The sequence below is a fragment of the Mytilus galloprovincialis genome, chromosome 5 (assembly GCF_965363235.1).
Source record: "Mytilus galloprovincialis chromosome 5, xbMytGall1.hap1.1, whole genome shotgun sequence".
NCBI classification, from domain to species: Eukaryota; Metazoa; Mollusca; class Bivalvia; order Mytilida; family Mytilidae; genus Mytilus; species Mytilus galloprovincialis.
In genome coordinates, this window is record NC_134842.1 from 20,889,390 (window position 1) to 20,912,015 (window position 22,626).

Consider the following 22,626-nt stretch of genomic DNA (forward strand, 5'->3'; position numbering starts at 1 on the left):
GCATTTAGTTAATGTACTGATTTAAAATTCCAATGCATAGCCACAGGCATTCCAGAACCTAAAATAACATGGACAAAGGGAGGAGATAAACAGTTATGTCAGTGGTATGTTGTTATAGATAGTAAAAATAACTTGATGTTTCTTGATCTGTCAAAAAAGGCTTTGCTAACAGAATTAACCATGTAAGTTTTAGATTTATATCATTCCGCTAATTCGAATATAATTTTATAATATTTAAACAACATTCCTGTTTCTATGTTTGCCTTACTGTGGAACGACTGTACACGACTGTTTATTTTTAATTTGATGTTAAAAGAAAAGCCCAACATTGTAAAAAAACAATGTTTGCACATGACATATTTTTCAAATATGACGTCATATTTGTGCTGTTTCAGAAAGTCAAATATCTGCATGACGTAATATTGTACCTTTTCAACACTTCGTATGTGACGTCATGGTTATGACTTTTTGCGTTCAGGCCTGGTTTGTCACTGAGGCGGGTGTGTCTATTTTCTGTGTTGGTCTTCAATGCATTATGTATTATGGTTTTGTTTTCTGTAATTAGTTAACGTCAGTTTGATCATGTAAATCTTTTATATTCATTTGATAAAATTTACTGTTTGTAATAGCATACATTGTTCTTTATAATAAGGATGTTCTTATCACAAGCAAAACATCCTAGCCGTATTTGGCACAAACTTTTTCAACTTTTGATCCTCAGAGCTGTACAACTTTGTCCCCCTTTTTTTGACTTTCGAACTTTTATATCTGGGCGTCACTGGTAAGTCTTGTTTGCATGAGGTGCGTTTTTGACGTAATGAATTTTAAACCTGATGCCTTTTGTTATCTATTATTCATGTGTTTTTTTTATGCCTAATACGTTCTGCTATTTATTTGTATTGTAGTCCTGTATTATTATGTTGTCATTTTAATGTTATATTTAACAATGCCATCAAAGTGCGAGGTTTGGCATGCCACAAAACCAGGTTCAACCCACCATTTTTTTCTTTAAAGATGTCCTGTACAAAGTCAGGAAAATGGCCATTGTTATATCATAGTTCGTTTCTGTGTGTAACATTTTTACGTTGTGTTTCCGTTGTGTCGTTTGTTTTCTCCTATTTTTGAGTTTGAATTCACATTACTATAAGACGTGTCACGGTACTTTTCTATCCCAAATTCATGTATTTGGTTTTGATGTTATATTGGTTATTCTCATCGGATGTTGTCTAATGCTTAGTCCGTTGCTGTGTGTGTTACATTTTAATGTTGTGTCGTTGTTCTCCTCTAATATTTAATGCGTTTCCCTCAGTTTTAGTTTGTTACCCCGATTTTGTTTTTGTCCATAGATTTATAAGTTTTGAACAGCGGTATACTACTGTTGCCTTTATATGTCGACATTAGATTATCGGCTACTTGATTTATATAATTTTAATTGTAAAGCAATTATATGCATAGGATTATTTTGAGTATTCAAAGTTTTTAGAATAAGACATGGATAGAAAAAACTAATATTCTTTACGTGCCTATAGATGAAACTAATATATTTTATTTTTTAGAAATTTACCTAAAATATTATAATTGTCCGAAAAAATGCATCACTTGTTGTGACAATGATCCATGCATGTGACACGCATTTCATATTTCGTTTGTGGTGTTCTGGTATGCTGTCGTACATTCATGGGAGATGTCCGATGTCTGTGGTTTACATGTTTTGATCTACTATTATATTATCATTTTTATATCTCTAGGTGCTTAGTGTTTTGCGTTTCTTTGCGCTGTAATCTTGTACGTAGATTTGCCATTTTAGCGATATTTTTAACACTGTCAGATAAGCGAGAGGTTTGGCTAGTTATTAAACCAGGTTTAACTTATTTTCTAAATATATCCTGTACTAAGTCATGAATATAGCTGTTGTTCTCTGCAGTCCGTTTCTATGGATGTTGGCGTTTGCTTTTGTTGATAATCAGTGTTTCGGTTGTTCTGTTTTCTTCCTCTTATTGTTGATGTGTTTCCCTAAGTCTTAGTTTGATACCTGGAGTTGTTTTTGATTAACCGAATTATGATTATTGAACAGCAATATACTACTGTTGCATTTATTTGGTACGCCAAACACTCGTTTGGTTTACATTATAACAACTGGTAACATCCGAGACACACGAGTAAAAATAATATGACGGCGTGTTACCTTATACGTTAATTGTGTGCATTAATTGCATGTTATCTTTAAATGTTGATTTATATTCAGTTTCTAAATGATAGCAGATGCCAGTGGTATATTTATTTTCTAAATAATATTGCCTGAAAATTCTAACTAAGTTTTAGTTTCATCCTTACGCTATAGCTAATGAATATATATATATATAATCTGTTATAAAACACTTCTGACATTGCTGTTACATGTAATTGAAAACAGGTTTCACAAGATAATATCTTAATTGAAATCCGGATATCGTTGTGAATGTAATTTGTGTTGAAGTTAGACATATTCACAAAAAATAGTCAATTTATTAACACAACTTGCTTATTTTTATAATTGAAAGCACTATCCTATATGTTTTTAACAAGGTACAACTTATGGGTTCTCAACTAAAATTTGTAATTCTTATATATATACTATAACAGATTTGTTTTTTTACAATTTGTTAATTTTTAAGGTAAAATTATGTTGTATTCTACTAAATTTTTCAGTGTCCAGAAAAATGAAGAACTCATTAACAACATGGAATGTTACTGGATTTTCCTTAGTGAAAGTATGCACCACTTCTTACCAAAACACAAACTATCGAAATATAAAAGCCTATTTTATGGTACGTTATCTGTTTTTTTTTTTTATTTTCTCCTGACATTGTCTGCTTTGACAGAGCTCGATGTTACATTTTCCATCAATAACAAGAGCTGACAAGTAACAGTATTTTTGTAAAGCTGATAATGGCTTACGAAAAGCTGCCACAACTTTTTGAAATTTGGATCATAATGCTCTTCAACTTTGTAATTGTTTGGCTTTATAAATATTTTGATATGAGCGTAACTGACGAGTCTTTTTAAGACGGAACGCGTGTCTGGTGTACTAAATTATAATCCTGATACCTTTGATAACTATTATGTAGGTACCAGGATTATAGTTAAATACGCCAGACGCGTGTTTCTTCTACATAAAAATCATTAGTGACGCTCAGATCAAAATAGTTATAAAGCCAAACAAGTACATAGTTGAAGAGCATTGAGGACCAAGCGAATGGAAAACAAATTTCACATTCCTGACTTAGTAAGGCATTTCCTTATGTGTAAAAATGTTAATTAAACCTGGTTTTATTGCTATCTAACTCTCCTCTTACTTGCATGACTACATTGTTTAAAAAAAACATGTTGTATACATAACGGCATATCTATCAATAAACAAAGATTTGTTTCTTATTTCTAAACGCTGACGCATAAGTAATTTTACAATTTAGATAACTAAATGATTATCAACATTGATTTTCGACATTTGAAAAGCGACCTCCGACTTTCCGTATATGACTGTGTCAGTTATTTGTTGGGATTTATTATAAACTGTTATATTGAAAGTAATGTTGATTGTGCGTTTTATAGATGAAACATGACTACATTTGTATAGCTATATAAATATGACTTATGGCACTTCATATTGCAAATATAACGAGCGTAAATGTTGGTATTTTAGAGGGTTAAGCTATTCTCAGACTGTATATGAAGCACTTACACAGCATGTTATTTACTGATCAATAATAAGGTCTCAGAAAAAAAAAAATATTCAATAATAATATGCTAACTTATGTGAACCAGCCGTCAGTTACTTTGAGAACTCTTAGACCGTGTTCACATTGAACTAATCTCGATATAGTGTAAGTATAATCAACAGTAAAACTACACATTAGTACGTTCCTATTGATTAAAATCAATGTTAACATGCAGTTCAAATATGGTTTTGACTACATGCAGTCCATAAAAGGCCTTGTATTTGTTTAGTATACATAAAACTAGATAAAAAGAAGGAAGTTACATTCGTTATGTCTGCTGATAAAAAAAGTTTATCAATTAAGTTAACTGCAATGTATAGTAGGATTTTTTTTCTACTAATGTCAAGGGAATATTGTGTTCGAGCTTTTTCTGATGCAACCGGATGCAACCGGATGTGACGGATGTAACGAACTATTATTCGATGATATTTCACCTCAAAGTACTGTTCTTTTCGCAAATATGTATATTATATAGTATGCATGCTGAAGAACACTCATATTTACAATATTTAAAGATATATCATGCTTTTCCAATATGAGTTTGTTACTTTTTTGCTACATTTACTGGCAATGTGATAAGATGATGAAAGCTGTATATTTTTTTCTCCTTGGAAATAAACTCATCATAGATACCAGGACTAAATTTAGTATATACGCCTGACGCGCGTTTAATCTACAAAAGACTCATCGGTGACGCTCGAATCCAAAAAAGTTTAAAAGATCAAATAAAGTACGAAGTTGAAGAGCATTGAGGACCAAAATTCCTAAAAGTGTTGCCAAACCATCTATTTGCATTTACAAAATACAGTCTACCGATAGGTGGTATGGATATCATATTGGCATGAAGTGTGTCCCTTATATGCCAGATTTGTTACTGTTTAGTTAAAAAGCCTATTATGTTATCATTCTAAGAAAAGACCCGTCTATATTCAATGATTTAATACTAAAAATTAAACAAAATTTTCCGTAATATCGATGTCAATTGTTATCATTTAGAATTTCTTATTATACAAACGATTCTTTAAATTCTAAAAAGAACAGCAATAAAAGAGAGGCAACAATTATCAAAGAGATAATTAAACTTATAAGTTGTAAACAAACAAAAAATGCCATGAAAAAAACACCAAACAAAAGTATACTTAAAATAACTTACAAAACTAAAAATCGACCAACCAAACCACAGGAAAATTCGAGGTTGCTCCCATGTGCTCAGGAAGGGTATGACTATCCTCATCAACATGTGGCACCCGTCATATTGATCATGTAAGATAAAAACCCGGTTACGAGGCTTATTCAGTAGGTCACATTTGAAAAACAAACAGGACGGGATTATGATAAATACAATTGAAACATATCTGTCGTTATCTGAAAAACAGGTATTCCATAACGATCAACCAATTTATGATGGCGTCCGTCCAATTTTAAAGGGATGCTTTAAGCTTCATCCCTTATAACTCTTGGTTTTAATTAAAGATTCCCAATACACGGAAAACCTGAAGGGAATCATGACAGGAGTTGTCTGGAATAGTGTATTAACTGATAGATGTTAATACTCCATATATATAGACTCCCCTGTAATGTTGTTATATATAAATGCAAATGCATCAACTAGGAAGATAAAATCATTTCTTTAGGCGTACAATTCTTGGCAGTGGAAGAATACAAACCAACATAGATACCAAGATCCCAAATCCTTCAAGCTAATGTCTTTCTTATCCAGTCTCATTGGCACTCATACCACAACTTCTCATATCTATAAGCTACATTACTCGAATTTGGGTACATATATATATATATACTTCCCTAGCTTCTAAATTATGCGAATGCACTGTTTCTAAGAGAAGCAACTAGTAAATAAGGCTCGTGAAATTTATAAAGTACTATTTTTTTGCCAACAATGGTAATATTAAAAGAAAACACCTTCTATATTGGTTGGGTTTTGATTGAATTTACCTTTAATCAGCTTCCAAATTCCCTTCATTTAACATGATATCTTCCGACCTTCTAAACCGTTTCTCAAAAAATCCCAAACGCCAAATATCAAAAATAGATTTCCCCATGTCAAATTTGGTATTGTTTATCCTCCTTCTTTATGGTAAGTAAGATTTTATTAATTGTTTGTTAAAAAAAAAATCAGTTAGGCTCAGAAAGTGTTTCTTTTCAAATTAAAGATAGAAGGATGGTAAGCTTGACTATATATTACATGCAGATCTTTCGTTCCTCTTTTGTGTTCGCCATTTCGCGCAACGCATCTTGAACTGATGACAATTGAAGTCAGCTTCATATCACACTAAGCTAACAATTTAAAAACTAAAGACTTTAATGCTGCATACCAGCCTATATAAATTAGTCATTTGTTAAACATTTAATTTCGTGATTCGTCTGTATCCACGTAATTCACGAAAATGAGTATCCAACGAATATAAATGAGTCCATAGTATTTCAACTCTAGTTATAAATCATGTGAACTGCTAATTTTTCTCTATAAGACAAACGATAAAGATAGTTTTTTTATCATAATTTTTATCAAATGTAATTGATGTAATGTAACACGTACATATTATATATGTGGTTATATTGATGTAATGTAACACGTAAATATATTTAGGAATACAAATATCAAAAGAATGAAAACATGTTGTTAATATGTTAATTGCACAAGGAAACATATTTGTCTACTTCAGGATAAGAATTGTATGCGAACTCTCACATGTCAGTACCTTCCACGCGCTATTTTGATAATAAATAATGTGTGTTGATGATTCATAACATTTAAGTACGTATGTTTATATTGTTTACAATTTGTTTGTATCACCTACCTTCAAATATAATTTTTTTTTTTTTATATTTCATTTTTCCTTTCTCGATGTATCTTTTTGATATTGTCTTCCATCACTTTATATAGTTTAAGTAACTTAATACATTATTTTTCTTTTAACACATTTAAAATATATTTTTTAATTGTTACTTAATTAGTAGGATCTGTTTATTCAATCTTAGACCCACATGTGAAATGGAGTTTATTATGCTCATTTTACAGGTTTAATAATCGGTTTCTACAATAGGTTGTCTATTATCTTTTCATTTTGTGATTTTGTTGGTTTCTCTTCAAATTTTGAGTATTGATTTTTCCTTTTATATCTTATGCTTCTTTGTTATAGTTATAAAAAAGACACAATCCTCAATCCGGAATGTATATGTTTCATTCATACATGTGATATACACAAAGAGATCAGGTTCTGCTTAACAATTCGAATTTTTTTTTGTATTTTTTTTTTCTTCTAATGAGATAATGGCTTATTTTCATCTATTGTCCTTTGTATTTACTTTTGCAGTTATTTTAAGCACGACAAATGAAACCTACGGGTTGCAATTGAAATGGACAAGTTTATAGAGTACAAAATCAGGAAAATCTTTCAATTGCATGGTATTGTAAATAACAAGATGATACGGAATGATTTTCAACGAGAGAACACTCCACAAATTATCAAATGACGTACCAGCTAAAACCTAATGTATACCTTTTCTTTGGTGGATTTTATGGGAAAAGGTGAAACTCGAATTTAAGTGTCAAACAACCTACACAATTTTATATAGTTGATGTGTTCCTTCGGTTTTAGTTTGTAACCCGGATTTGTTTTCTCTCAATCGATTTTTTGACTTTCGTACAGCGGTATAATACTGTTGCCTATATTTATAGACTTGGAAGCACTTTGCCATATTCAGGAAAATAAAGTTATGATACGTATAGTATAACTTGCACAAGCCCGTTACTTTTAATGCTTTATTTTTTTTAATGATATTCAATTACATCCAATATGAAAATCGAAAACGTAATATTGTTGGCTACATAGTGTGCTAGTAATCTTATACAGTAGATATGGGGTCAGTAAATTCCAAATGGAATGAGAGCGAAGCGGTTGCTTTTAATTTATCATATTCCAAGAAATGTGTATGTGGTAAGCTAAGATTCTATCTTGCTTGAAGATTTGTAAAGATAGTCAATATATTTTACAATATCAATATGAATGTAAACTCCAGAACTTTAGAGAAAGTCGTTGCAATATACACCACTGTCATAAGATGAATTACTGTATATAGAAATAAAATGCTTGAGTAAATAATTTCTAATTTTATTTTATAATTCCAGTATGTGCTCTGTATTTTTCGGTCTACTTTTACGGGATGTTGTGAGTAAAAATTCATTACTGTCACCACAATTTATAATTATAACTGTCATATAAGAGAGAGTGTAGCTAGTTATTCATCAAGGTCGAATCCAACAGAAAATGCCTCTACAATGTCAGAAATATAAGGGTTGTTTTCGATTTTGATTTTTCCATTTGATAAAGTACTTTCCCTTTTGAATATCCGTTGGAGTTCGGAATTTTTGTTAATCTACTTATGCCGGACGGGCGATGGTAAACATAAGACTGACAAGTGGCTCTCTAATCAATCAGTTTCAGATAACTTTGAAGTGCATGAAAGGACCAAGAAAATTCTAAAAGGTTTTGAAAAACGACGTTAGTAATTTTTACCTAGAGGTAGAAGGTACTCTTGAAATAAAGTAATTCATTCCGTTAAATATTTTTCATCAGCTATATACGTTATTTATCTTACTGATCGTGGTCATATTTAAAAAAAAACAAAAATATACATAGAAGAGATAAATGTTAAATATTTATGATAGATGACTTCAACGTCCTTGAGAAACCTTTAAACCCGGATATGAAATTTTTATATCATGTATTTGTTGTTTTAGTGGAAATTTATCACTGAATCTGACACCAACACGTTCTTGACAAAAAACATAAAACGCAAAACAATACAATAGCGATTGTTTTAAAAAATGATAAATTAAGTGTACCGATGATAGAAACCGGTTTATTTCTGTAATATATATATATATATATATATATATATATATATATATATATATATATATATATATATATATATATATATATATATATATAGACGTTTTAACATTTAAATAAACGAAATTAACTTTCATCTTGAACAAGGTAAGATAGATGTGATATCTCATTGATTAGTTTGAATTTTGATGTTTATGAAAATGATTGGATTTTTCGCTACTCATATTTTAAACTTGTTCTTTTATTTCGTTGTCCATTTCAACATTATCTGTTGTAATACGCTAAAGCTTTTTGTCAAATAACTCAGCCAGCAGTTATTCAATTCGTATAAAATGTGCAAATCAATTTCCATTTTTTATATTTAAAAATCACTATGTTAGAATTTTTTATTTTTTTTTCAGATCAAAGATAGAAAGGGGTGTGATTAATTATGGTTCAGCATTGAAGTTGATACAATTTTTAAAAAAGTTTTTATAATGTAGTACATAACAAGCTTGTTCAAAAATATAATGAAATGATTGGTCTCGTTTTTTTTTATTCAAAATTGTCTAAATGTCTATAGATTGTATATAATAACATTAACGGTATCAACTTCTCTGCACCAGATGCGCATTTCGACAAAGATGTCTCTTCAGTGATGCTCGTGGCCAAAATATGTAAAATCCAAAGCTTATATAAAAGATGAAGAGCTATAATCCAAACGTTCCACAAAAGTATAGCCTAATCCGTGAAGGAAACAGAGCTTGCATGAAGGAGATACATTCCTTAATTTATAATAATTTTTAACATTTTGTAAATGGTATACTCAAGTTTTTTTTGAAAAGAAATCTAAACGATAGCATTTTAAAATAAATGTTAAAAGAAGATAATCTGAAAAAATGAGGTCACGGAACTCATTTTCTTTCTACATAACAAAATAGGCAAATTCAAATCAAATTCTTTTATAAATGTAACATTGTATGAGTCATCTTCAATTTTTACAAGGCAAAAAAAGAAACGTTACATGCTTGTAAGATCATTTGATTTTACAACAAAAATTTGATAACAATAAGTTAATGGAAAAGTTACCTAACATAATTAACAAATAATAACAAGTTTTCTCTATTGAAAACAATATTGCACATTTTCTGACATTTTTAACAGGACGAGTACAGAATTCAGGTTAACATGTCAATACCTTATATGACCACCTCTTGCATTTATGACCACCTGGAGACATTGCTGACCAAGGCAACACACGAATATAGTTATTCTCTAAAAAGGTCATCGAAATGTGTGCCACGTGACAACGGGTGTTGTCCTATTGAAAACGTGGTTAAAACGATGTCTTCGGAGAAACGGGAGAACAACTGGAGCCAGAAATTCGTCCGTATACCTTGTTGCAGTTAGGTTATAACCAACGATGATTTTGAGCTCGGTGCGTTCCTAGTAGGATATTCCGCCCCATACCAAGATTCCGTCAACACCAAACTGAGGTGTTTCCTGCACGCACGCATCAGAAAATCGTTCATTGCGCCTCCATTAGACCCTGGCTCTGCCGTCGCTAAATTGCAAGTTGAATTTAGATCCATCGGTAAAAAGAACCTGTCTCCATGTTTGCCTGTTCCATCGAATTCGTACCCGAGTCCATTGAAGTCGCGCCATCCGAGACGCTGCGTAAGGATAGATCCCTTCAATGGACGACGAGCTCTTAGACCAACTTGACGTAATCGGTTACGAACTGTTTGAGCAGATATTCTGTTGTTATGTCTTCCGTAGGTTTGACGTGAAGTTTTTGACGCGTTTACAAATCGATTCCTGAGAGGAATGATGCGGATGTGCCTGTCTTGACGTAACATCGTTTCACGTGGCCTGCCACTACGGGGGCGATCATTTGTTGTGCCAGTATCTCTAAGACGAGTCTTAAGCCTTGCAACAGTCATTCTAGAGACATTAAAATGATTTGCAACCTGCACTTGAGTCATCCCTGCTGCCAACATCCCAATAGCTCGTTCTCTCTCACTTTGGCGTAGACGGGGCATTAACTTACGTGTAACTTTTTCAATTTTTTAATGCGATCTTTTGTTAACAATCGTGTTCGACTCAATTAATGACCAAAAGGACAACTCGATTCCTTCTCTATACTGGTAAATTAAAAAAAAAATGGTTATTTGTTTGAAATCAGAAAATGACGTCACGTCATTTCCGATTTTTTTTATAAATGAGTAACTTTGATAGATACATCATTCCGGTTTCTAGTTTTAATCATGAAAATATTTGAAATTAATGTATGTGATATTTTCAAATTAAAAAAACAATATAACATTTCTTTTTTTGCCTAGTATATTTGGCAAGTTGAAACAATACGATTCAAGCAAAAAGTGTTCTTTATTTGTAAAACAAGCAGTCGTTAATAATAAACATTAAAACACATATTTATCTTCATAAAGACGGAAGCATTTATAATAATCCATCATTCTTGCATTTTAATTAAATATCTAGACCGACTGTGTACTGCTGTTTTATAATCCAAGATTGCGGAATACAAGTTTTCATTCTTTTTTTGATATTTATATTCCTACACAACATTTATTCACATCAGTTTGATAATGTTTTGAAAATGTTATTTGAGACCAAACACCTTTTACAAGTTATTGTTAGCGTTACAATATTTGTTTTTGTTTTTTGACTTTTCAAACCAATTCCAAAATTCACATTTTAAAAACAAAGAAAAGAAAAAGTATCCTCCGTAAAAGTATTTTTTAAGTTCAGGAATAAAAATACAACAAACACACATAATTATCTTTTTCTTTAATGAGATATAACACTACTTTTATTAAACATAAATTTTTCATACTTAAAAAAAAGACTTCTATAACCTTATCTTATAAAAGTTATAAACAGATAAATATTTACTTTTTGACATATCCTCTTTGTTATAAACACATAATGTATATCATGGTAGGAATTTATCAATCAAGCATACTATTCATGATAAGTTGTAATTATTTTGGAGGGATACAATTATTGTGTCATGTTTACTACATAATTTACTTATTTTATTTTCGTTCAGTCAAACTTGTTACTAAAAGATAATGAAAATCTGCTATTTAATATGGTAGTTGTTGGTATTTATTTGTTTAAAGTTACTATCATAATTAAAAATGACATTCTTGACATTGGTAACATCAAGAGGCATCTTTCAGAATAACCATGAAGCCAACTATTGTGACCATGATTTGTCTTGTGCTGCTATGTGTTTTGTCGGAGGCACGTGGTAGAAGATGCAAAAAATGTCCACAGTATGATACAAATCAAAAGAAGTTATGCCGGGCTACTTTCGGTAAGCTTGAAGATTATAAATTATTTAATTGTATCAAAGTTTGTTTCATACTTTCTCAGTTATTTCAGAGAAGGAGATTTTTGTAATTTGGACAAGAACAACCTGAATGTGTCGAATAAATCAACATTTTATAAATAATTTATTATATATATGAAATGAACATATCAATGATATTTCATGTAACTTCGAAAGTGCTAACTTCTCTTCTTGTGATACTCTCGGGGACAAAACGCCTACCAGCAGTGCCATCAAAATATAGCAGGTCTATAACTATGGATGCTATAGTCACGTTCGTTTACCAAAGAATCATTAGTGCGCTTGGATACAAAAAGATGGTTATCCCGACAAATAAAAAAAAAAAAGCAAAACAAACCTATTTCTGAGTCTTGGAAACACACTTTTAAGAGATTTTATCTTTAATGCATGATATGCAACAATGATTAATGTATATGCAAACCTGATAAGTTTGACAAACATCATTTGAATAGAATTTTATTTTGTATTGTAGCAACAAAAGGAATAATAAAAAGCAAGAGACGCGTGGGCGATAAGATTGAATAAACAGTGAAGCCAAATTATAATTTTATAGTGAGTAACCATGCATTGTTTTATAGCAATTTATCGCAATGCACTAATCTTAACATTTAGAACACAATACGGTAGTTTTCTTAATCTGAAAAATGTGCAGATCAAAAAAGCAATTACATATCAAATTGGTTTACGTGTGCTCAATTTATTTCCTAATTAAACGGGGATATAACAAGTATTGTATTTTCAGATTTTTTCGGTCATTAATCATTGCTATTGTTACAGAATGTGCAAAAATGTTTAAATTTTTGTGATCACCGGACATGCTCATACTAGAATTTGAAATGAGAGTTGTTTTTTCCGACATATTTTTTTGTCCTTATTTTCACAACAATAAAAACTTCCCTCAAATTCTGAGTTTACAGCATAATAAATTGATCAAATTGCACTATTCGTAACTTCACAAAAACTAATCGCCAAATCAGTTTTGAATATTTTGAAAACTGCAAACACGTCGTAGAAAAAAAGAACGTGGTATATTTTACTTTCATATTATGCCAAATTAACTGCACTCAAACAATTTCTAAAAAAAAACAAACGTATACAATATTCCGACATATACTATATTGCTAAAACATTCAGAAGGATGATATCTGGGTAAATTATACTTGATCATTTAAACGAACAGAAGCTTTGAATGATACATATTTCGTTAAAATTCTTGGATTATATACTTGTGTTATAAATACATATACATAAATAATAACAAAATCATTCGATTACAAGTCAATTCTTAATTTTAAAAGGTAATATATTTCAAATATCATTACGTGTTTTTATTATATTTTTGTAATGTTGTAGATCAAGCTCCCAAGTATTGTTAAAATTCTTTCTCCGACAAGTGAATGCGGAGTGTTTTTATCTACAGGATATGAATATCTTATATCAGGTCAGTATTTAATGCATTCTCTGTTTTGTTTAAGTGACTAAAACAAAGTTGAGTAATTAATCATGTGAACAAGTTAAAGACGATACCAATAAAAAATTCAATAATCAGACATGCAACAAGATAACAATTTAAAAAACTTGATTAGTTATGTTCATTCAATTGTTTAGGAGTTAAGTGTGCCTTCTGTTTTCACTAAACTAGTATACATTTTTTTTGTCCAATTTGACGCCCGCCTCCAGTTGCGGTATTTTCTCACTGTGTTGCAGACCTAATATCTTAACCCTCGGTTGTTACCTGCCATTGACTGGGGGTCTCATTGGGGGGTTCTGATCCCGGATCCCGCTTACTGTTTTGTCAGATTCCCGTATCCCGCTTATACCATGTACCTTAGCAATTCTCATTTTTTGGACTTTCCCGTGTCCCGCTAGACCTTAATTCCCGTTTTCACGGCACAATAATTTGACTTTCCCGTGTCACGCTTACAAAAAATCGGCAATTCCGCGTCACACTTAGACCCCAATGAGACCCACTTGACTCGGTTGTTGTCCCTTTTACGTAATCTTGATTTAAATAGCAAACCGTTACATTGAAAACAAAAGACTAAATGACGCAAGCTATACCAAAATACAAAGACAAACTCAGCTGTTGCTGCTTCGTATGTTACATCCGAATTGTTGTTTAAACAAATATAAACCATGCAAAAAATGATTTCTGTATTGTAGCAATCGAAAAATAAGGTTGGGGTTATGCTCATGACAAGGAGACATATCAATCGTCATGTGTGAATTAGATATACCATTACGTTCAAACAATCCACAGAGGCTTCCGATAATCGTATTAAGGGATATGGTCATCTTAAGAATTCGGAACGTTTAATACAATAGCTTCTTTCTGAGCAGTAAACCTATATCAATAGGATTAACCTTACACATTTTAATTCATTTTGTTACACCTTTGAAAAAATATGATCCATACAGATCTGTTGACATGTTACTCCACAGAAAATGTAAAGTTAACAAATTGAAGTTTGAAAATCCTCTTTTTTCTTGTTAAGTTTAGTTCTAAACAGACCATCATTATCAAAATGTAGGTCAAAATATGAAGCAGCCGAAATTAAATAATCACCATGTAACCACTATAGGATGCGCATGTATATGGAAAACGTCTTGCATGTTGATAATTCCATAGTGTTTTTTTTTACCAAATGTGACGTGTTGAAGTGCTCCTTCACAAGTAGATAATTTGATGAATTTAAAAAAAAATCAGCTTCTTTATTGTTTTGGTTCGTAGAAGACCAGCAAAATTGAGTTCCTCCTATTAATATACAGGTATAAATGTCAAAATTGAGTTCCTCCTATTAATATACTGGTATAAATGTAATGCACTGCTATGAATCGCGGATACCATATATAAATTCTTTAATGGAGTTCTATATTATTTTACGTTCGAACATTTTTCTTCATAGAAAATCACAATTCATTTTTCGTATTTGTCCATATATCTGAATAAAATCTTATGATTACTCAAAATGCTTTAACATTTGCTTGAAAGAAGAAACTCCAAGTCAAATTCATGAAGGAAAGAACTTATTAAATGGCAAATTCAAAAGCTCAAACACAAACTAACGAATATATAACACCTGTCATATTCTTGACTTAGTACAATCATTTCCTCATGTATACAATTGTGGATTGAACCTGGTTTTATTGCAGGGTAATACCTCACTTGTATGAAAGTTTCATTGAAATTAGCGTTGTTCTATCCGCATTTCATTTAAAATGCATACGGCACGTTTTTTTTAAACTCATTTTTCCAAGCCAGGCTACGACAAAGATACATAAAATCGAACATAAAAACGAGCAGATAAACTTATGTTAGATCTTCTTTAGTTGGGGACGTTCGCAACGTATGTAATAAACACACAACCCATTAAGATATACATTTTATTTCATTATTCCAAAAAATATAAGATACATTGGAAAACATACAAAGCTTAATTTATTATAATTACTTTTCCTTTTCATTTTCCAGGAGTGAAATCACGATATGGAAATACTTACGAAACACACAACTGCTTTTGGAATGACCAATGGATTGATATTCCAGCAAATACACAAACAGAACTCACAAATGGAAAAATGTATGCAAGATGTAATTCATAAACCGATATTTAAATGTTATGAACATTTCTATGTGATTACAATAATAATAAAAGCATATGCACAATAAATGAATTCTAAACAGTATTATTTTCAAATTTATTTAGAGGGGCGAAAGTTTAACGCCTTAAAAGGCATATATTAGTTTTACTGCTATACAAATGGAAACATTTTTCACATGTAACCTGATCGTACAAACCAGTTATTACTGACATGATTAGAACTCATGTATGATATAACATGCTAGGTGGAATACAACATACTATGTCGAAGTACAAAAGTACACAAACAACAAATAAAAAAAGACTGAGCTACACGAACCCCATAAAAACTTGAGTTGGTCTCATGTGCTTCGGAAGGGTAAGCCGATCCGGCACCACATGTGATATCTGTCGTGTAGCTCATGTTCGAAAATAAATAATTCTAATTGGTAGGTCAGTTTTATAACATCGGAAGTTACTTCCAATTTATTTTAAATATTGTCGATTTTCTGTGTGGTAGAGATTGTTAAAAGATGACAACAAGTTATCAATTGATCATGCGGCTATATAATCATAAATAAATCTTGCAATGCGACACACAAGCAAACTTGCTTTCGATTTTTTGAAAAAAATTTAAAAAGTGTGACAGTATATACATATAAGAACACTATGACTTTCAGATGAAAAACATTAACAAAAGCACCTTTTCTCTGATTTTTTTTTTTGGCGGACAGATTTTGTGGTAAAGACTGATCCTGCAATCCTTTGTTTTTCTATTATACCCAAAATTGGTTTTTGTTTATTTTGCAAATAAAGAACATATATTTTATCATTTTATCCTTATAAAAGACAAACATAAACATGGCAAATGTTCATAACAGTTGAAGACTATATCTCGATATGTTTTGTTTGTTATTTTTGAAAATTCAAAATGGAAAATCCCTTATCAAATTGCAAAATCAAATGCTCAAACACATCAAACAAATGGACAACAACTGTCATAATATTTTTTCGCATTATCATCTACTTTTTATATACAGTCCGCTAAAAGTTAAGCACCACCATTTGTATTGCTTCTATTTTTCTTTATTTAAAAACATCAGTTAATCCTCGAAAAAGACAAAACATTCATGTAGCAATTTTGCAAACATATACCATACACAAACCATAAACTTAAGTTTGGTTGCTTATGAAGCTACTATATATTTAAGTTTTGCGTTCATAGAAATAGTGTAAATTACACAAATCAGAAACGGAATTTAAGTTTCACCGTGATTTTATTATTTTACAACATCAAATAATCAAATGTTATTAAAATTCTCCACAATTAATCTATGGTATTCGGCAAATTTAATGTCAATATTTGAGTCAATAGGAAGTGTATCTTTCTTCCGATACAGATCAATAGCACAGACCTATTTCATTCATCAACATTTGCAACTCTTAAATCGCCAGTATTTTGCAATGGTGGATCTCTGTGATTGAGATTTCTGCTAATGGTAACATAGACATGTTCGATAGGGTTCATGTACGGAGACAGAGTAGGCAAACTGTTAGTTGTAATGGCTTCTTGGTCTTTATACAAGGTTACAATTCTTGCCCTCTGTTGTCTAGCATTGTCTTCCATGTACATATGTCTGTTCGTTCATGCTGCCCTTCAAAATATGCATTCCGTGCTTACCACGGTATGAGAAGCAACCCCATACTGTAACACCACCAGCAACGAATGCAGTCGTTGGGCAGTTGTTATTGTGATCATAGGCAGTTTTATTTCCCCACCAAACCGTAATATGCCGTCGATTGGTCTTAAAAGAAACCAAATCTTATATGACCTGATCATACGGTGGCTGATCTCTTCATTATACTCCTAGGTTGCCTCATTGAAGTCGACGGAACAATGTTCGAACACTAAAACGACCACCTGGAGGCCAGTGGTGATCAAGCTGCCGGGTAGGAGTAAATGAGTTGGCTTAAGCACGACGAATAAGCAGTCTCGTCTCTCATCGCGACAGGTTGTTTAACAATGTTTAACGGGATCTTCCAAACCTTGGTCTATTATTTACAGTCCCTGTGTCAACGTTGTTAAAATCTGACAATGACGTTGTATTTAACATACAAATGGTTGCCTATGCTCTAGGTGTTCCACCAAGTAGCACGTAAGACAAAAAATAGCGCTTCAAGTTCTTTAATGTGCAAATTTTTGGCAAACATTACCATTTTACACAGAACAAATCATTATCAAAAATGCCACCGTTCGCAAAATGACACACATATGTTGTCACTTACATGATTAGGTATTTGTCACATGAAAATCAGATAAAGTGGTGTCACTAAAAACAATCTTGTTCGCTTTTAAGACGTGCCATATGGCAAACAAGCTAAATGAATTGATAATACGTGAAAAAAAATTCTGCCGCAACAAAACACCGCTGACACCCAGTTACTTTCCAAGCACGGATTTGCATTTGTTTCTGTTACGTCCCTTGCCTCACAGTCACCTTGGCAAACAGTTTCACTTCCATATTGGTAAAATATATTTTAAAAATAAATAGTTTTACTCAGCTGCAATAGTTATGCTCTTACGTGACATCATGAAGTTAAATATCCTCAGACAAATAATGGAAAGAATGAAAAAATGCCAATTTTGAACTTTAAAATGTTTTGCAATCAAATTAGGTCCACCAGATAATGTACTTCTAAAGTCAATTCCGTCCCACCAGATAATGTTCTTCAACAACATGTCATCGTTTGGTTAACCTTCCGTTTCTCAACTACAAAATAATGACTTAAAATTCATTTTTGCCGTGAAGTAGTTTAGTGTTACAAGTTGAATTGTATCATCTCAAGTTTGCAAAATTGTCAAGAAGGGTGATCTGCAAAATCGTTTGTACTATAAAGATTAGGGCGGTTGCTATCATGATCATGTTTGAGCCATACCCATATCACTGGCTTAGACATGACAATTATAGGATTTTTGGGAGTAACATATGCAAAAATATAGCTTTGTTTTCAATTGTAGTCAACAATATTCATGTGCTTTATTATAAAATTCCCCAGAGGACTTGGTGGACAAAAGAAATGTTAGCTTGATTTTATTTAGTAATATCTGTCGACTACATCAAAGTCAGAAAGAATCCCATGGAAAAAAAACCTAGATCAACATAACCAAAAATAATAAGATGGGTTATTATTGCCAATGAGACAAATTTCCAAAGATAAAATGAATTGGACGTAAGCAAAAATAATCAAGCTTTCATCTTTCAACAACGAAAAACGTCATACCATAGCAAAATGGTTTGTAAAATCAAATAAAAACGACTAAATTAACACGAATAAAATCACTATTCAATACATGATATGGTCATGTGTATGCCTTATCATTACTCCCTGTTTTTTTCATTGCCATCCATGTAGTGTGATTGATAAAGATACTTATTTACACAACTCGTACATCACTTAATAAATGCAACAGTAGTATAACATGTTCATACCTACAGTAAGTAATAAAACATCCGTTCTTCATGTTGAACTTTTTGGAAGAGTTCAAACCCAACATTAGTATTGGAGGCATATATAACTCAATTGCAGGTTGCGTGTTTGCTGTTTTAGGGATGCCAATATTTTTCTGAGGTCTTGTATAACCCTTAGTGTGATTTTTGTAATGAAAATACGGAACATCAGTATCTTACAAAACTTATGTATATCCCATGTAGCAAGCATATTGTATACTATACTGTGAGAGGCGAGTAAACAAGCAACACCGTCTGTAATAAATCAGCAAAAGACATTATCAACAGACTACGACAGGCAAGTTTGGGATTAACTGGACCCATCTTTCAAGCTAGCAGACCCTTAGATGAAGATGCTTTGAATGAACACGATTGTAAACAAATATATGATTCTTTCTAGAAAATAAATTCCAGGAGAATTTTTTCTTAATATGAATGCAAATTGCCAAATTTTATTTATCGTATTTAAAAAAAAAAAAAAAAAAAAAAAACTCAGAATCAGTAATTTTTCATAGAATGTATGTATAATTTCGGAGTAAAAATATTTTTTTTTTAAATTTGCAATTATTTCTTCATTAATCAATAAGCGTTTTTGACATCGAGATGTTGTTTCGTTATAACGATACATTAATTTAAATGAGATCATTTGTTGATTAAAAGACAAATCACTACCGTTTTTCGAAAAATGTTGGGTTTTTTTTCTTTCCAAATGGTAACCTGTTCTGAACGAATTATTTTTTCTTATTTCAGAACATAGTATAGACACATGCTCATAAAAATATCAATTTGGCTATTTTTAATTAAAGTTCATAGAGCTAAGGCTGTATGCAAAATGATATCAATTCTTGCGACGTTTCCATTTACTGTTCCTTGACCTTAAGCCTGTATGAATTAAAATAAAATAAAATGCAATTGATACATTATTTTTTCTTCCTACAATCTTTTTTGTTGTTTCATAAGATTAGTTTTACTGACTAATATTGATTGCCCTATGTGCGTGTATTCTTTGTTTGAATACATTAACTACTCTATTATAATTTATTGTTTGTTCTTTCATTTAAAAATTCATTGCAGTTGACTTTTTTTATAGCATTATTTTGTGCTATATTTTTTTGGATTTGAGCGTTACTGATGAGTCTTTTGTAGACCAAACACGCGTTCAGCGTAAAAACATAATATAATCCTGATAACTATGATGAATTTATTTACAACCACTGGGTCGATGTCACTGCTGGTGGAGTTTTAATTCCCCGAGGGTATAACCAGCCCAGTAGTCAGCACTTCTGTGCTGACATGAATTATCATTGTTATGTTAATATTTATAAATTAAATGTTTACAAAACTTTTGACTTCTTGAAATACTAAGGCTTTTCTACTGCAGGAATATATTACCGTAGCTGTATTTGGCAAACATTTCAGGAATCACTTCTAGGAATTTTTATTCTCAATTCTTTTCAACTTCGTACTTTATTTGGCCTTTTAAACTTTTTTGAATTCGAGCGTCACTGATGAGTCTTTTGTAGACTAAACCCGTGTCCGGAGTAAATACAAAATATAATCCTGATATCTATGATGAGTTTATTCACAACCACTGGGTCGACGCCACTGCTGATGGATTTTTGATTCCCCGAGGGTATCACAAGCAGCCCAGTAGGAAGAACTAGTACTTATGTGCTGACATGAACTATCATTGGTATGGTAATATTTATAAATTAACTGTTTAAAAAACTTGTGAATATTTGAAGTACTTAGGCTGTTCTACTTCAGGAATAGACTACCTTAGCTGTATTTGGCGAAACTTTTAGGAATCACTTTTAGGAATTCTGGTCCTCAATGCTCTTCAACTTCGTACTTTATTTGGCCTTTTTAATATTGTTTTTATTCGAGCGAGTCTTTTGTTGACAAAACGCGCGTCTGGCGTAAATACAAAATGTTATCCTGGTATCTATGATGAATTAGGAAGCATATGTTCATCGCTTACAAAAGTTTGGCTCCTAATGAAGATTTAAAAAAAAAAAATACAAATCAAACACTTAAAATTTACAAAATATTATTGCATGTTCAATGTATCATATTCTTAGTCAGAAAAATACCTGTACCAAATCAGAAATTTGACGGTTGTTACCAATTTGATGTATTTGAGTATTTGATTTTCCCATTTGACAAGAGACTTTTCGTTTTGAATTTTACTCGGAGTTTTGTATTTTTGTTATTTCATTTTGTATTTATACTGGTCACTTCCAGGTATAAGACAGTTGTAAAAAGTAACTTATAAGTACATGAAGTAATACAGAAAGAAATCAATCTCACGAATAAATGTTTTTCTAACTGTAAAATAAAAAAGCGCCTTATACCGCAGTCCCACTAGGCCACGATCGCACTACGATCTGTGAAAAAAATGCAACTTTTGATGATCGTAGTGCGATCGTGTAGATCGCAGTAAGGTCGTAGCACGGTCGTGGTGAGGTCTTCAAGATCGTGATGAGCGTGGCCAACTTTGAACATGTTCAAAACAACCATGGTGAAATCATGTCGTAGTAGAAGCGTAGTGAGAGCGCACTAAGGTCGTAGTAAGATCGCAAAAGTCGCTGTACCATCGTAGCGAGAGCGTAGCGCAAGCGTGATTCTATTCGGAGAGACTGCACTACGATCTCACAGCGATGTCATTACGACCTCACTACGACCATCCCGTTCTCACCACGAACCAAATATGCTTCCACTACGACTATACCACGTTTATACCACGCTGTTTAAGACCATAATACGATTCTTGCACGCCCTTGCCGTCCTCATTACGCTCTTTTTACGACCTAACTACGTTCATACTACGACCATCATTCTCATTGTCATTTTCACATAAAATATATTATATATCTCAAGATTTTGTTTGTCTGTATGTAGTTCTTGTATGACTGTATTGTTTCCGAGAAATCTATGTTTTAATCAGAAATAGAAGGAATGGAATTGTATTGATATGGAACACGATGTTGACGTTATTACTGATAACGTAATTAGATCGCGGTATGAACGTAGAATAATCGTAGTAAGAACGTACTTTAATCGCAGTAAAAGCGTGGTAAGATCGTGTTGCAATCGGATAACTCGTGGTATGGTCGTAGTGAGAACGTGCTGAGCGTAGAAAAATCTTGATAAGCGTAGAGAGATCGCAGAATCAACGCGATGAGAACTTGATATAATCGTAGCGGGATCGTTGCAGAAGCGTAATGGGGACGTAGTAGCATCGTGAAAGCAACGAAAATTTACATTTTCATGCCGGTCATACCGCGACCTCACCACGATCTGAATTAATTTTAGATCGCAGTGAGCGTAGTGCGATCGTGGTCTAGTGGGACTGGGGCTTTACATACAACGAAAATTTTAACATCTATCATGCAAAACGAAAAGCAAATGATTTTCCTCTGTGATAAAGAATGCATATGATATATAAAAAAAAACAAAAACTGACATAAAATCATATTGGCCGTGCATTCCTTTTGTTCCGCAAATGTGGCTTAACATTCAGACATTAAACCAATATACCTC

At 32.0% G+C, this 22,626-nt stretch overlaps 1 long non-coding RNA gene across 2 annotated transcripts; it reads left to right on the plus strand.

Moving 5' to 3' along the window:
* The first annotated feature begins 6,389 nt into the window (after window positions 1-6,389).
* LOC143074387 (uncharacterized) lies at window positions 6,390-15,678 on the plus strand. 2 transcript variants are annotated; one of them, XR_012977830.1, is made up of 5 exons: window positions 6,390-6,534; window positions 11,821-11,957; window positions 12,466-12,545; window positions 13,347-13,434; window positions 15,466-15,678. It is a non-coding gene; the product is annotated as an uncharacterized LOC143074387 (long non-coding RNA). The 2 variants fall into 2 exon arrangements; XR_012977831.1 differs by lacking the exon at window positions 6,390-6,534 and adding an exon at window positions 8,715-8,782.
* Window positions 15,679-22,626: the final 6,948 nt, after the last annotated feature.